This window comes from Ictidomys tridecemlineatus, chromosome 11 (genome assembly GCF_052094955.1).
Source record: "Ictidomys tridecemlineatus isolate mIctTri1 chromosome 11, mIctTri1.hap1, whole genome shotgun sequence".
In the NCBI taxonomy this organism is placed as follows: domain Eukaryota; kingdom Metazoa; phylum Chordata; class Mammalia; order Rodentia; family Sciuridae; genus Ictidomys; species Ictidomys tridecemlineatus.
Genome location: NC_135487.1, coordinates 116,556,982 through 116,569,823, shown reverse-complemented (window position 1 = coordinate 116,569,823; position 12,842 = coordinate 116,556,982). Strand labels below are relative to the sequence as shown.

Here is a 12,842-nt window from a genome sequence, read left to right as displayed (position 1 = left end):
GACCCCTGCCCAAATTCAGGATGTGGCTGTCTAGTACCTGCTTGAACCCAGGATTGTGGACAACTGAACTACAAAGCTAATGCTTTTTTTGCTTCTTTTTTTTTTAATATATATTTATTTGTTTTTTAGTTTTTGGCGGTCACAACATATTTGTTTGTATGTGGTGCTGAGGATCGAACCAGGGCCGCACGCATGCCAGGCAAGCGCGCTACCGCTTGAGCCACATCCCCAGCCCCTTTTGCTTCTGGTTTATAGCTTGCTTGCTGACTGGAAAATTCCAGTCCTGCTTAGAGCCCACAGGTCCCACTTATTAATGTTTTAATTTGTGTAATTGGCTAGCTTACATGATGATAAACAAGTCACTGAGTTGTGGCTTTTGTGCTTATATTCTCCTTGGATGGACCAGGAGGCTGCTGTCCTCCCAAAGAGCTTGGGTCTCTGCCGTGGGTGACAGTCCCTGACCAGGTAAATAAAGCTCTCTATTGATTTGAAATTCGGACTTAGAGTGCTTTCTGGAGAGACTCCCCAAAACATTCTCTGATAGAGAATAGAGAAAACCTGCTGGAAGGAAGCATTTAATTCAGTCTCTGAAGTTGTTTTATACACTGTCTAGCATACAATAAAAATTAGGAGATATATATGAAGACAAAGGAAAATGTGACAAATAATGAAGTGGGCAGTGGGGGAGAAGAAATCACCAGAAGCAGAAACAAAGATGATCCAATTGTTTAAGGTCACAGACAAGAGTTTAAAATAATTATGATTATAATTTTTTTATAATAGAAGGAAAAGATGGAAAGTGGATGAAAAGATGGAAAACACCAACAGACACCTGGAATCAATAAAGAGTCATCAATGGACTTATAGAATAGAACTTTCTAGGAGGGTTTAAGAGCAAATTGGATAAAACAGAAGATAGGAATAATGAACTCAAAGACAGATAAATGGAAAATATCCAAATGGAAGCACACACATGCACATGCAAAAACAGGAAAAAATAGGATATAACAGAGATGTGTACTCAGTTACAGAAGGATAATGGGCAGAAGCAATATCTGAAGAGACAATGACTGAGAACTTTCTAAAACTGATGAATGGCTCTATCTCCAGATTCAAGGAGCTTAGCAAACCCCAAGAAGGACAAATCCAAAAAAAAAAAAAAATCACAACTCAGTATTTTTATTACATAATTAAATAACTAAAACAACTAAATTACTAAAAATCAAAGGTAGAGATAGAGAAAAAACAATATTATATTCTAAATGACAACATAAGAAAGAATGATGTCTCTGCACAATGCTCTAGTTTCAATACCCAGCATTAAAAAAGAAAAGAAAAGCTAAAAAAAAAAAAAAAAAAAAACAGAAGAAATAATTGCAATTCTGGAATAATACACAGGTAAAAGTATCTGAACATAAAGGCAAAATAAAGACATTTTTCAGACAAATGAAAGCTGAACAATGTATTTCCAGAAGACTGAAGAGAGATTATTGGGTTAAAGGAAAATGATTCCACAAAGGAACAGGGTTGTAATGGTTTAGATATGTCTAATGTGTGAGGCAGTGCAAGAAAGTTTAGAGGTGAAATAATTGGGTTTTGAGAGCCTTAAAGGAATCAGTGCATTTATCTACCGATATGGATTAACTGGGTGGTAACTGTAGGCAGGTAGAGTGTAGCTAGAAGACCACTACTGGGGATGTGGCTGTGGGGTGGATCTCTCTCTGCTTCCTGTTGCCATGTCCTGAGCTGCTTTCCTCTGCCATGATGTTCTGCCTCACTTTATGCTTAGAGCTATGGAGTCAGCCATTTATGGACTGAGACCTCTGAAAACGTGAGCTAAATAAACTTTTCTTCTAATTGTTCTTGTCAGGCCTTTGGTCACAGCGATGAAAAAACTGATTAAACAAACACATAAGTATAAGAACAAATGAAGAGCACTGTCAAGGGTAAAAATGAGTACATATGAAAGAATATTGACTGTTTTAAATAACAATAATCATCATGTCATGTGGAGTGTTTTTATTTTCTTTCGAGCACTATACCAGGGGCTACCCCCCCACCTCTTGAAGAGTTTATAGCATAGTATATGGCATATAAAGAAATAAAGTATGGGCTGGGGATGTGGCTCAAGCGATAGCGCGCTCGCCTGGCATGCGTGCGGCCCGGGTTCGATCCTCAGCACCACATACCAACAAAGATGTTGTGTCTGCCGAGAACTAAAAAATAAATATTAAACTCTCTCTCTCCCACTCTCTCTTAAAAAAAAAATAAAGTATGTGACAAGACACAATGACAGGAAGGATAGATGGAACTGAATAGTTAAAAGGGTCTATTAGTAGTAGTAGTAATAATAATAGTAATAGTACTGGAGATTGAACCCAGGGGCACTCAACTACTGAGCCACACTCTCAGCCCTTTTTTGTATCTTTTTATATAGAGACAGGGTTTCACTGAGTTGTTTAGGGTTCCACTAAATTGCTGAGGCTGGCTTTAAACTCACAGACCTCCTGCCTCAGCCTCCTGAACTGCTGGGAATACAGATATGCACCACTGCACTCAGCATTTTCCATTATTCATGATGTGGTAAATAAATTAAGTTAGTCTGTCATAAATTAAGGAAGCCAATTTTAGCTTCTAGTGTACCCCCTGAAAGAACATACAAAAAGATATAACTAAAAAGCAAATAGAGGAGATAAAACTGAAAAATGAAACTGGCATGGACTGGGATGTGGTAGAATACTTGCCTAAGTGTGCTTAATGTCCTGGGTTTTGATTCACAGTACTGCCAAAACACACACACACACACACAACACACACACACAAACACACACACACACACACGGAAACTCATCTTACCTTCTGGTATCAAGATCCACTATGTAAATTATAGGATCCAGTGCAAAGTGAAAATGCAAGGTCTTGTTCTAAAGTAGAAAAAAAAAATGTGCTGTTAAAGGTAATAAACTATAAATCTTTTTCCTTTCTTTCATGATCTTTGTCTTGTTCTGATTTTTTGTATTAACATTTAATGTCATTCTATGTAGAAATCAGTAATTTAAATAATTAGCACAAATTTACCCATTATCTTTAAATTGTATGATTCCAGTTGTAAATGTTGACCAAATGTTCACTATTGCCCATTTCTGATTCTTTGCTTTGTCTCCACCTAAATTTAATTGGGCTTCTTTCTCCATAGGCCCTATATAAGGCTTACCTTAGCCAACCTGGATAAGGACTATAATGCAGAACATGCACCCCTTATCAACTTATCCTGAGAATCAGTTCCATATGGAGACATATTTCCTAGGAAAGTACTCTGATAATCATATCTGTTCATTCTTCATTTGTTTGTTCAAATTGTCTTTAAAATTTTCTGCTAAGGGCTGGGGATGTGGCTCAAGCGGTAGCGGCTCGCCTGGCATGCGTGTGGCCCGGGTTCCATCCTCAGCACCACATACAAACAAAGATGTTGTGTCCGCCGAAAACTAAAAAATAAATATTAAAAAAAAGTTCTCTCTCACTCTCTCTCTTTTTTTTTTAATATTTTTATTTTTTAGTTTTCGGCGGACACAACATCTTTCTTTGTATGTGGTGCTGAGGATCGAACCAAGGCTGAACGCATGCCAGGCGAGCGTGCTACCCTTTGAGCCATATCCTCAGCCCCTCACTCTCTCTTTAAAAAAAAAAAAAAAAAAATTCTGCTAAATTTGTTATAGTGGCCCATGCCTGTAATCCTAGCTTTGAGGAGGCTGAGGCAGGAGGATGGCAAATTGGAAACAGACTGGACAAGTTAGTGAGAACCTGTCTCAAAATAAAACAAAATACAACAGCAACAAACAAATAAACAAAACAAAACAAACTAAAGAGGGCTGGGTAAATAGTTATGGAAAATAATATTCCTATAACAGCACCCCCCCCCCCAGGTGGGGGGAATGGAAAGACAGTGTGGCTCAGAAAAAGCAAGGGAAATTATCCAAACCTCTCCCAGTAAATCCTTTTCCAGTGACAATGGGCCCTGAGGGAAAAAGCAAACTTTCTTCCCTTCCTGGGTTCATCCCCCACATCTTCACCGAAAGCAAGACACTCACTCCTTCCCAACCACAGTGGGGCCTGAAGGGAGGAGGGGGATATTGAAATGCCAGGCCCTGGACTTTCACTGTTTCCCATTGCCCTTGAGTCCTGGAAGGAGAAAAGTAAATAGTGAAGTTCTAGGTGACAATGTGTCCCAGAGGAAGGGAGATAAGTGAAGGCCTAGTTCTGAGCTTTTCCCAGTGACAATGAGTTCAGACTTCTAACAACTTCTTTCCTCACTGCCCTAATCAACACATTCTGCCTCAGTCTCCAATAATTAATCCACCCTCATGGAACCTATAAAACCCAGGCTCCTTCTGCAAACCATGGACCATTTCCACCCAGAAAAGGAGCCTTCCCATACCTGACTGATTGACTTTGCTGTGAAATAAAGAAAAGCTTGCTGATCTGTTTGAGGTCTGCTTCCATTCCATTTTTTTAAATTTTCATCGTGGTGTTGAAACCGGATTTTTGCTTACACTGGAGGTGTAGCTATAGTGATAGAGTACCCTTGGGTTCAATATCTAATATTGCAAAAATCCCCCACAAAACTCAACCACCCCCCCCCAAAAAAAAAAAACCAACAACAACAAAAAACAAACCTGCTTATCTCTCCCTGTGAAAGTAATGACCTTTTTCTGTTTGATTTAGAGACACTTGCAGATTTCTGAGATCAGAACATTGTACTTACTACAAAAATAGCCTTTTTGAAAAGTCTCTCCTTTTCTAGGCCAGATTTATTTATTTACTTACTTTTTAATTAATTGGTAGGGCTTTATTTCATTTATTTACTTATACGTGGAGCTGAGAATCAAACCCAGTTGTTAGAGTCTGTAAACAAGTCAGTATGGCGCCTAGCATTTTGCCAGAGAAATGTTAGAGTTCGTAAACAAGTCTGGATGGTGCCTGGCAAAATGCCAGAGGGAGTGGTTTGAGAAATAACAAAAGCGAGCCATTAAGTGTGGAGATTCCTTATTGGTTGACTGATGTATCTAGTTTATGCTAATTAAGATAAGCTGTGTGAAATGTATAAATACCTCTGTTGTCCTACAATAAACCGCTCCCACTCCTGCGGTATCAATCTACACAAGTTATTCGACACCCCGGTTATTCTGCTGCAGTAGGACTGTGGCACCCAGTGCCTCACACATACCAGGTAAGTGCACTACCACTGAGCCCTAGCCCCAGGCCCCTAGGTCCAGATGTATTTTAATTAATTAATTAATTTATTTATTGGTACTTGGGATTGAATTTAGGGGTGCTTTACTACTAACTATATCTCTGCCCATTTTGTTTCAAGATAGGGTCTTTTTTTTAATTTAAAATTTGTTCTAATTAGTTATACATGACAGTAGAATGCATTTTGACACATTGTACCCAAATGGAGCACAACTTCTCATTCCTCTGGTTGCACATGGTGCAGAGTCACACCAATAGTGTAATCATATATGTAGGGTAAGAATGTCTGTCTCATTCTACCATCCTCAGGACAGGGTCCTGATAAGTTGCTCAGGGTCTCGCTGTATTGCTCAGAGTAGCCTCAAACTTGCCATCCTCCTGTCTCAGCCTCTTGATTTGCTGGGATTACAGGCATGTGCCACTGTACCTGGCTCAGATTTATTTTTATTTGACAATGTAAATATAAAAAAGCATTTAGCTCTTAAGTAGAACTATAGTTACTATAGGCGTATGTATTTTTGTCTTTACTGTAACAGTGGCAACACCACACAAAATTAACTCTACTGTTTTTAACTCACTTCTTTATGTACACATTTTACCCATACTTTCTGTTTTTTCACTTACAGATAAATAAGGGAAGACTGAAAGAAAAAGGAAGTGTGGTTGCCCTGTGTTTCCCTTTCTTTCCATGCCATAAAAAGTTGGCTAATGAAGGAAAGTAACATAATAAAGGATATGTTTTGTCATTTGTGTTTCTTAAAATGCCATTACCTTGGGGCTGGGGCTCCATGGTAGAGCACTTGCCTAGCACATGCGAGGCCCTGGGTTTGTTCCTCAGCCCCACATAAAAATAAATAAATGAAATAAAAGTATTGTACGCAACTACAACTAAAAAATAAATATTAAAAAGAATAAAATAAAATGCTATTATCCACTTTTTACGTTTGAAGTAAGTTCTGGTTTAAATGGTAAGTGTAACTTCCTTGTGATTCTACCCCGAATTCTGGGTTCATCAGTTACAGCAAATGCTGTATACAAATGAGCAACAAGAAAGGCAAGCAAAAACTGTTTTTCTGCCTTTTGACTAAGATCAAGTGAAGAAAGGCAAACAAGGATATTTCTGGAATGTTCTCTGCTCATGTGCCATCTCCATGTTTCATGGAATTCCACTTACAAAACACACAAAAGCGAAAGTATTTAAAATGTTGAGAACTTTTTTCAGATGTCCCTGAAAGTTTTCTAACATGTGCTTGCAGTAGAGAAATTTTTCATCCTAAGATCTTTTTCCATAAGGTACTGCCTATAACCCACAAATATCTGTCCCTGGTGGTTTAGTGGTTAGGATTTTGGTGCTTTCACTAGGGCTGGGTTTGATTCCAGGTCAGGGAAAGCTGTAGTTTTTTTATCCCCTGTTGAAACTGCTGATGCTCCCACCTCTTTGTTTTTAGCTACAGTTCTCTTGCAGGCACCGTACAAGGAACCATTGACCTAATGTTCTGAAGTATAACTTATCAGCATCCAGGAAAAAAAAAAATGAAAATGGTCTTTATGCAGATTCAAACTCACCTCTACTTCACCCTGTTGAAAATTTCTAATTTGTTTTTATCAATATAAATATTTTTTACATGAACCAAATCTGTTATTTCAAATGTCTTCTAAATCTAGAAGGGTTTGATTGGCACAGGCATAGTTTTAAAGAGGTTCATTTTTCTTTTCTTTTTTTCCCCCCTTTCATTATTCTCTTCTTAAAAAAAAAAAAAGTTCATGGAACATGGATTTAGGAGGCTCAACCACACAGAGGTCATTTATCTGAGGTGCTGAAAGCTACTCCTCCATGACCAGGAATTAAACCCAGGCTACAGCAGCAAAAGTGCTGAATCCAAATCACTAGACCTCCAGGGAGAAACAGGAAGGCCTACCTAGCAGCACTCATGACAAAGATCTCAGGAATAATTTAAGTGCATTTTAGTAATTTACTGAAGAATATTTTGAAGGGGATTTTTATGGTGCTGGGTACACTGATGTCACTGGGGTCAGAGTGTAGCAGGAGGCTTTAGCAGTGAAAATGTTGGAAGAAAGATTGTCATAAGTCAAATTAGGGGAGAGGAAAATATCTCCTACAACATTTTTGTCATTCCCTCTGAACATAGGGGTTTATTTTCTTCCCTCCCTCATAAACCTGTGGGTCTCTCTCACTTTCACAGTTTTCCCACAGTTGATTGCCCCACCTCCAGCCCTACCATATCCCCAAACCCCAGTGCTGATGGAAGAACATTCAGGACTAAGGGTACATGTCAACATAGAGGTGCATCCCTCTTCTAGGCCAAGCTCTGAAGAAATATCGCTCTTTGTGAGAAATACCCACACAAATGTAGAAGTCTGACCATGCCTCTTTCCCCATTGGTATTGCTGAAGGTGGCTTAGGCCTGCAGTGTGTGCATACAAGGATACGCAAGTGGTCAGTGCAAGGCTATTAGTAGGGGTATGGACAGAGCTCAGACTTGGCAGACAAAGGGCCCCAAAACCTACACAAGAGTTAAGGAGCCAGAGTTAAGTGGAGAGGGCCCTGTCTGTACCACCATGTTCAGGTACAGAATTGTGAGTAGTCACATAATTCTAAATGCAAACCTGGCCTCACAAATCCTTAAGAAGGTATTTTTGTCAAAGTTGGAGGAAAGCTCTTACTACAGCAACCCATTTACTTCTCTGACCTCTAGGTCCACCCAGGATCCAATTAAGGTTGCATCTTAAGTCACTTTTCCAAATTGAGGTCATATTTCTCCATCCCCCAGCCAGGAAAACTTCCCAGGGGTTTCATCACTAGTGAATCATAGCACCCTTGGAAAAACAAGTTCAGAGTCTTCCCCTACTCACCAAATCTGGTAAAATTCAAGTACATCCTGTTTTCACCCTTGTGGCTTGCCCTCTAATGAGACACTGCCAAGCTTTAACAGTGCCAAGCTCAGGGTAGTAGATGAACAATATGCATGTTTCCCCTTAACATTGTATTCAATAGCATTTTCCCAATTAAAAATACTATAAAACTGTTCCACTTCCTTTAAGTTTCAAGAACCTTTAGATCTTTTGCTAGGAGTTAATGAGAGAAAGAAGGAGGGGCCTATAAAGTTTCTTGGATTTGGGATGATAGTAATCAGAGAAATAGATTCAATAGGAAGTGTGTGTGTGTGTGTGTGTGTGTGTGTGTGCGTGCGCGTGCGCGCGCATGCACATGCTTAGACACGGGGAAATTTTTTTCTTTATTTTTTAGTTCCGGGGATTGAATCCCCAACCCTTTTCATTTTTTATTTTGAAATAGGGTCTGTCTTGCTAAATTGCTGAGCCTAGCCTTGAACTTGCTGTCTTCTTACCTCCGCCTCCCTAGTGACTGGGATTACAGGCATGAGCCTTCACACCCAGAAAAAAAATGGTTTATCCGAACTATCTTCCATAAGACCTTTATCCCAAAGGAGTCTTGCCCTTATTCAGAGACTAAGAAGAATTGAGGAAAACAAGATTTGGTAAATTCTTCCCATTTATCTTCATTAGATTGTGTCTTTTGTTTACCAATCATACTTCAGCTTGTTGTCTATAGGTACATAGATGTCCCTGGGCCTATGGGTCTTTGTTTCTGAAGTTTCCTGTGTAGTGTAAAATTTACATGAAATAAATTTGTTATGCTTTCCTATTGTTAATCATATTTTGTTATAGGTGTCAGCTATGAACCTCATGGTGGGTGAGGAAAAGATATTACTTTTCTCCCTTACAGAAGGTAGGAGGACAAAAATATGGGTAAGAGGAGCCAAAACCATGCCAAAAAAAAAAAGGCTTATAAAGGAATTACAAAAACTTAAACTGGACTTTCATAAGAATTCTAACCTGTCTATGATTTTTTGTTTTGTTTTGTTTTTTCAGTATTAGGGATTGAACCCGGGGATGCTCTATGACTGAGTTACATCCCTAGCCATTTTCATGTTTTGAGATGGGTCTCTGATAATTTGCTCAGGCTGACTTTGAACTTGAGATCCTCCTGCTGCAGTCTCCTAAATTGCTGGAATTACAGACCTGGCCCAATAGTACCTGAGTTTGTTCATGCTTATGTTCATATTTCCCAAACTTTGAAGATCACAAAATGAGAAAAATTTAATGTCATTGGTTTTGATTTGAAGATTAATCAGATAATCATTGCTTCCCTTGGTAAGTGACTTAACCTACTTTAAATGTATTAGTATTACAGACATTTTAGCTTTTTACTTTCTTTCTTTCTTTTTTTTTTTGATGGACATGTGATAGTAGAAGCAAATGTGACTCTATTTTGTTTTATGACTTCATCCTATAAAACCACCATGCCAAGTAGAAGGGTCATGACTGGGGCAAGATGTTCTTTTCCTTTTGCTTTAGAAACCTGTAAGAACACGGAACTACCTAATGGGGCATTGTTTCTGTAACTAGGGTAACGGGCTCTGTTTCTGTAACTGGGGTGACTGGGCTAACTGTGATTGGTTAGGCTTCTCTCCGCTTGACTGCACTCTCCCTCTTCTGTAACCTGACATGCTTGCATTGGCTAGACCCCTGAACATCCCTTTTGAGGTTTTCAGGTTTATAAGGAGCGCTCTTGCAATTGTTCAGGGCTGATCAGGAACAGTGTTATGTTCTGGTCAACCGCCACTGGTGTGCTTCAATAAAGGCTTGATTTGATGATACTTGAGTGATCTGGAAGTCAGTTTATGAAACCCTGGGACGAAGCTTTAACTATAACAGACACAGTAACTTTATTTTTTATGTAGTACTGAGAATTGAACATAGTGCCTAACACCTGCTAAGCAAGCGCTCTACCACTGAGCCACAATCCCAGCCCCATTTTAGTTTTTTTTATTTCTGCATAGAACATCTTTTATATTATTATATTATTTTAAAAAATTTAAGTGCTGGGGTTGTAGCTCAGTGACAAACTGGGTGATATAAAAACCCAGAAATTTATTATCTCAAAGTTCTAGAGTTGTAATCCAAAATAAAGATGTCAAAGAGCTATGTTGCTTTTGAAACCTGTAGGGGAGACTCCTTCCTGCCTTTTCTAAACTTCTGGTGACTCTAATACCTCATGGTATTCCTTGGCTTGCAATTGTAATATCACAGTTTCTGTGTCCCTGCAAAAGCCTTCTTCCCAGTGTCTCTGAATATCATTGTTGTTTAAGGACACCAGTCATTGGATTTAGGGCCTACACAAATCCAGTATGAACTCATCTTAACTTGGTTATCTCTGCAAAACCCCTATTTGCAAATAAGTTCACATTCGTAGGTACTGGCAATTAGGACTTGAAATTATTTTTATGGAGGACACAATTCAATCCACTTTAGTAATGACAGTTCATTTCTTTCTTTTCTTTTTCTTTTTTTTAGTTTTTATTTTCTCTTGTATGGTGCTTAAAACATACATGTTAGGGCTAAGGGTATAGCCCAGTGGTAGAGTGCTTTCCTAGCATGCATGAGAACCTGGATTTGATCCCTAGCACAGAAAACCAAAAACAGCAACAAAACACTCCTCACATGTTAACATCAGCTGTGAAAAATGAGGAAATCAGTTACTCCTATCAACTCTTCTGTCCCACCACCAAACTTAAATAAGTCAATGAATAAAATTACCAGTGTCTTTGAAGTTCCTTTTTTTTTTTCTTTCTTTTTTTGATACTAGGGATTGAACCCAAGGGTGCTTTACCACCGAACTATATCCCTGGTCCTTTTTTATTTTTCAATTTGAGATACGGTTTTGCTAAGTTGTCCAGGCTGGCCTAGAACATGGGATCCTCTTGTGTTAGTCTCCCAAGTGTCTGGAATTAGAGGTGTGCGTCTCAGTGCCTGGCAACAACTGATTACTCTTTATACAATCCAGTTTACATACAAGTAACTAAATGCAGCTGATCCTTTGGGTCTTCATTTCCTTACCAGGGCTACTGTGGTTCATAAAATGTATATGAAAGAAATCTATATGCTTTTCCTGTTAATCTACTTTAGATCAATTTAATTCTCCCATCCAGCTGGAAATCTAAAGAGGATGGAGCTGGAGTTTTGCTGCCCCCTTTCAAATGAGCCAGAGATCATTGGGTGGTTGCCAATGATCTCTCTTGAGCATCTGCTATGAGAATTGACTGGGAAAAAAGCCATATAGCTGTTTATCACACTACCAGCACCCATCTACAAAGGCCAACTAGCTGAGAGGTTCTGCAGGGAAAAAGTTCTTAAAGGATTTTGGAGACAGGAAGCAACCTCTGTGACAGAGGTCAAAACTTACCTCATCCCTGGGTGGGCTCCAACCAACATTTTGATTAGCAGCTGAACACATAAGTGCACTAGCCAATTGTGCCATAGAACTTCAGTCAAATTGTGAAGTTTACTGCCTGAATTTCTGCTTCATCACCTTAACATTGCTAGTTTAGGTCTCAGAACATTAAACTTCCTTGTAGTACTTTATTCAAGTCCTTGAGAGCTTTGGCACCAACAGAAAGTTGGCCTCTTTCTCCCTCAGTTGAGACCCAGAAAATAAGTAGTCAAGTTCAATATTGGCTTAATGAAGTAGGGAACAGTAAACAGGGAGTGTTTGAAAAATAGCACGCTGCTCACTTGAACTAGCTTCCATGTTTGGGAGGCCAGCTTGGGAGGCCAGCCTGATGTTTTCATTTCAGTAAAGTTCTTTGAAGCCCTTTATTAGATATGGAAAATGACAAACCCCAAAAATAGTGAGACCTGGGAAAAGGGGATTAAGAAGAAAAGCCATATATTGAGAGCATTTATCCTTTCCTAATACATTCTTTTTTATTTTTTAATTTTAATTTTTTTAAAAAATTTTTAGTTGTAGTTGGACACAATACCTTTATTTTATTTATTTAAATGTGATGCTGAGGATTGAACCCAGGGCTAGGGGAGCACTTTACTGCTGAACCACAACCCCCAGCCTCTCCCAACACATTCTTTCCCTGTGATAAAACAAACCCTGAGGAAGAGGTGTCCATCAAACCTGGAAAGGCAGTCTCTGGGAAGAGGCCAAAGCATTAATTCTTCTGTAAACAAATCCTTTCCAGATACCAACCACTGACTCCAGGCCCTTCACCAGTCTAGTAAGATAAATTCCAGAAATTGACCATTGACCCTAGACTCCCACTTCACTTGGTAAAACAGACTCCAAATTCCTAAGCACTAGAACTGATCCCTTCACTGTTTGATAGAACAAACTCCAAATTCCTGGGTGCCCAATGAAAATTAATGTGCTTATTAGATCACCTCTCAGAATAACCTATATAAGCCCAGGCCCTTTCTTTGTTTGGGGGCTCATTTTCCACCAGGAAGGTGAGTCTCAACATACCACTGTGTCATTATGTCCCTGCATCCCCTGCTTCTGTGTGAGACTTAGTTCCTGAATAAAGTGCTGAGCTGATTTGTGAAGTTTGCCTTCCTCCTGGTCTTTTTGCTCTAACACGCTTCAATCTCTCTTTTTTAATTTTAAACCAGACTCTGAGCATTGTTAAAAGAGGAAGTTAACGCTTTAATATAGTTTAAGGTCTGGTATTATGATGTCTCCTGCTTCACTTTTTTGGATAATG

At 39.1% G+C, this 12,842-nt stretch overlaps 1 long non-coding RNA gene across 1 annotated transcript; it reads left to right on the top strand.

Moving 5' to 3' along the window:
* The first annotated feature begins 4,652 nt into the window (after window positions 1-4,652).
* Window positions 4,653-5,996, top strand: LOC144367774 (uncharacterized). The gene is made up of 2 exons (XR_013427277.1): window positions 4,653-5,227; window positions 5,877-5,996. It is a non-coding gene; the product is annotated as an uncharacterized LOC144367774 (long non-coding RNA).
* Window positions 5,997-12,842: the final 6,846 nt, after the last annotated feature.